Raw genomic sequence first — 4011 nt, 5'->3', positions numbered from 1 at the left:
CACTGGTTTAAAAAAAAGTATTAAAAAAAAAGTATCGTCCTTAGTTACATAGATAGTTCAGAAAAGGCTGGAAAGAAAAAGCATGCAACGGAGAATAAGGGCATCGATCCCGCTACTTCTCGCATTCAAAAAGAAACGCTCTACCATTTAAGCTAGCTCACAACACTTGACCAAGTATGACATGTGGCTGCAGAGAGCAAGGTAAAAAATATTCTTTTATTTGAAGAAGAAGAAGAAGAAGAAGAAGAAGAAGAAGAAGAAGACGAAGTTGATGATGTTGTTGTTTCCGACATTTGTTGCCATTTCAGACAGTTGTTGCCTTAGGTTTCATTCCTTCTTTTTGTCCCTCATTACCAGTTAAAGCTGGTTAAAAAAAAAAAAAGTATCGTCCTTCGAGCATAGAAGAAGATAAATATTCTCTTATTTGACACTGATGTTGATGATGATGTTGTTGTTTCAATTGATAGTTGACCTCAGATCAGAAGATTGTAGGTTCGACTTCCGCCTGGCTCACGACTTTTTGTCCCTCATTACCAGTTAAAGCAGGTTAAAAAAAAAGTATCGTCCTTAGTTACATAGATAGTTCAGAAAAGTTGAAAAAGCATGCAAAAGACAAGCTGGAAAAATATACGGCAACTTCACACTTGCCAAGTATGACATGTGGCTACCCAGAGCTAATAAATATTCTTTTGACACTGATGCATCGATCCCGCTGACCTCAGCATTCAGAAGATTGTAGGTTCGACTCTGCCTGGCTCAGCCTGAGTATTTCACAACAAAATACGGAAATCAGTGTCTCATAATTTCAGACAGTTGTTGCCTTAAGGTCTTTTTGTCCCTCATACCATTCGCAGGTTAAAAAAAAAGTATCGTCCTTAGTTACCTGATAGTTCAGAAAAGGCTCAGAGGGGGCAGCTGCTCTTTTTGGCTATATACTATTTTACATCTGTTGGAATGAAGAAAATAAGACCAGCTTGAACATTTTCCATGTTTGTTGCCATTTCAGACAGTTGTTGCCTTAGGTTTCATTCCTTCTTTTTGTCCCTCATTACCAGTTAAAGCAGGTTAAAAAAAAAAAAGTATCGTCCTTAGTTACATAGATAGTTCAGAAAAGGCTGGAAAGAAAAAGCATGCAACGGAGAATAAGGGCATCGATCCCGCTACTTCTCGCATTCAAAACAAACGCTCTACCATTTAAGCTAGCTCACAACACTTGACCAAGTATGACATGTGGCTGCAGAGAGCAAGGTAAAAAATATTCTTTTATTTGAAGAAGAAGAAGAAGAAGAAGAAGAAGAAGAAGAAGAAGAAGAAGACAGTTGCCATTTCAGACAGTTGTTGCCTTAGGTTTCATTCCTTCTTTTTGTTGCCATTTCAGACAGTTGTTGCCTTAGGTTTCATTACTTCTTTTTGTCCCTCATTACCAGTTAAAGCTGGTTAAAAAAAAAGTATCGTCCTTCGAGCGAGAAGTTAACAAGCGATCTAAGAATGCCAACATGTTTAACTACAGTGCTCCGCTCTACCAGCAGATTTATTGAAGGAAGAAAAAAGTACTTGCTCTTTGAGGAAAATACATAGTTCAGAAAAGGCTGGAAAGAAAAAGCATGCAATGGAGAATAAGGTCATCGAGCCCGCTTCTTCTCACATGCTAAACGAAGGCTCTACCATTTGAGCTAATTCCCCCACACTTGAGCAGGTATGACATGTGGCTACCCAGAGCCAGATGATAAATATTCTCTTATTTGACACTGATGTTGATGATGATGTTGTTGTTTCAATTGATAGTCTGACCTCAGATCAGAAGATTGTAGGTTCGACTTCCGCCTGGCTCACGACTTTTCTTCTATGCGTATTTTCCCTGAGCTTTTGAAATTTGAAAGACAGCATTGATATACGGCAACTTCAAAGTGTCTCTGCCTCCTTAGCGCAGTAGGTAGCGCGTCAGTCTCATAATCTGAAGGTCCTGAGTTCGATCCTCAGAGGGGGCAGCTGCTCTTTTTGGCTATATACTATTTTACATCTGTTGGAATGAAACTCAAATAAGACCAGCTTGAACATTTTCCATGTTGTTGCCCTTTCAGACAGTTGTTGCCTTAGGTTTCATTCCTTCTTTTTGTCCCTCATTACCAGTTAAAGCAGGTTAAAAAAAAAAAAAAAGTATCGTCCTTAGTTACATAGATAGTTCAGAAAAGGCTGGAAAGAAAAAGCATGCAACGGAGAATAAGGGCATCGATCCCGCTACTTCTCGCATTCAAAAAAAACGCTCTACCATTTAAGCTAGCTCACAACACTTGACCAAGTATGACATGTGGCTGCAGAGAGCAAGGTAAAAAATATTCTTTTATTTGAAGAAGAAGAAGAAGAAGAAGAAGAAGAAGAAGAAGAAGAAGAAGAAGAAGACATTTGTTGATTTCAGACCAGTTAAAGCAGGTTAAAAAAAAAGTATCGTCCTTAGTTACATAGATAGTTCAGAAAAGGCTGGAAAGAAAAAGCATGCAACGGAGAATAAGGGCATCGATCCCGCTACTTCTCGCATTCAAAAAAAACGCTCTACCATTTAAGCTTGTTTTGTTTCAGACATTTGTTGCTCATTTCAGACAGTTGTTGCCTTAGTATCGTTTCATTACATTCTTTTTGAAAAGGCTGGAAAGAAAAAGCATGCAACGGATTATCGATCCAGTTAAAAAGCAGGTTAAAAAAAATTCCTTCTTTTTGTCCCTCATTACCAGTTAAAGCAGGTTAAAAAAAAGTATCGTCCTTAGTTACATAGATAGTTCAGAAAAGGCTGGAAAGAAAAAGCATGCAACGGAGAATAAGGGCATCGATCCCGCTACTTCTCGCATTCAAAACAAACGCTCTACCATTTAAGCTAGCTCACAACACTTGACCAAGTATGACATGTGGCTGCAGAGAGCAAGGTAAAAAATATTCTTTTATTTGAAGAAGAAGAAGAAGAAGAAGAAGAAGAAGAAGAAGAAGAAGATGATGTTGTTGTTTCAGACATTTGTTGCCATTTCAGACAGTTGTTGCCTTAGGTTTCAGAATTCGCCAACATGTTGCCTAACTACAGTGCTCCGCTCTACCAGCAGATTTATTGAAGGAAGACTGGGTACTTGCTCTTTGAGGAAAATACATAGTTCAGAAAAGGCTGGAAAGAAAAAGCATGCAATGGAGAATAAGGTCATCGAGCCCGCTTCTTCTCACATGCTAAACGAAGGCTCTACCATTTGAGCTAATTCCCCCACACTTGAGCAGGTATGACATGTGGCTACCCAGAGCCAGATGATAAATATTCTCTTATTTGACACTGATGTTGATGATGATGTTGTTGTTTCAATTGATAGTCTGACCTCAGATCAGAAGATTGTAGGTTCGACTTCCGCCTGGCTCACGACTTTTCTTCTATGCGTATTTTCCCTGAGCTTTTGAAATTTGTAAGACAGCTTTGATATACGGCAACATCAAAGTGTCTCTGCCTCCTTAGCGCAGTAGGTAGCGCGTCAGTCTCATAATCTGAAGGTCCTGAGTTCGATCCTCAGAGGGGGCAGCTGCTCTTTTTGGCTATATACTATTTTACATCTGTTGGAATGAAACTCAAATAAGACCAGCTTGAACATTTTCCATGTTGTTGCCCTTTCAGACAGTTGTTGCCTTAGGTTTCATTCCTTCTTTTTGTCCCTCATTACCAGTTAAAGCAGGTTAAAAAAAAAAAAGTATCGTCCTTAGTTACATAGATAGTTCAGAAAAGGCTGGAAAGAAAAAGCATGCAACGGAGAATAAGGGCATCGATCCCGCTACTTCTCGCATTCAAAAAAAACGCTCTACCATTTAAGCTAGCTCACAACACTTGACCAAGTATGACATGTGGCTGCAGAGAGCAAGGTAAAAAATATTCTTTTATTTGAAGAAGAAGAAGAAGAAGAAGAAGAAGAAGAAGAAGAAGAAGAAGAAGAAGAAGATGATGTTGTTGTTTCCGACATTTGTTGCCATTTCAGACAGTTGTTGCCTTAG

The 4011-nt window shown here is 39.0% G+C and overlaps 2 non-coding genes across 2 annotated transcripts; both read left to right on the top strand.

Annotated features, from left to right (window-relative positions):
* Positions 1–1915: 1915 nt before the first annotated feature.
* Positions 1916–1988, top strand: trnam-cau. The gene has a single exon. It is a non-coding gene; the product is annotated as a tRNA-Met (tRNA).
* A 1486-nt stretch (positions 1989–3474) lies between these two features.
* On the top strand, positions 3475–3547 carry trnam-cau. The gene has a single exon. It is a non-coding gene; the product is annotated as a tRNA-Met (tRNA).
* The last annotated feature ends 464 nt before the right edge of the window (positions 3548–4011 follow it).

This window comes from Polyodon spathula, unplaced genomic scaffold (assembly GCF_017654505.1).
Source record: "Polyodon spathula isolate WHYD16114869_AA unplaced genomic scaffold, ASM1765450v1 scaffolds_3058, whole genome shotgun sequence".
NCBI lineage: Eukaryota > Metazoa > Chordata > Actinopteri > Acipenseriformes > Polyodontidae > Polyodon > Polyodon spathula.
This window is presented reverse-complemented; position numbering and strand designations above follow the sequence as displayed.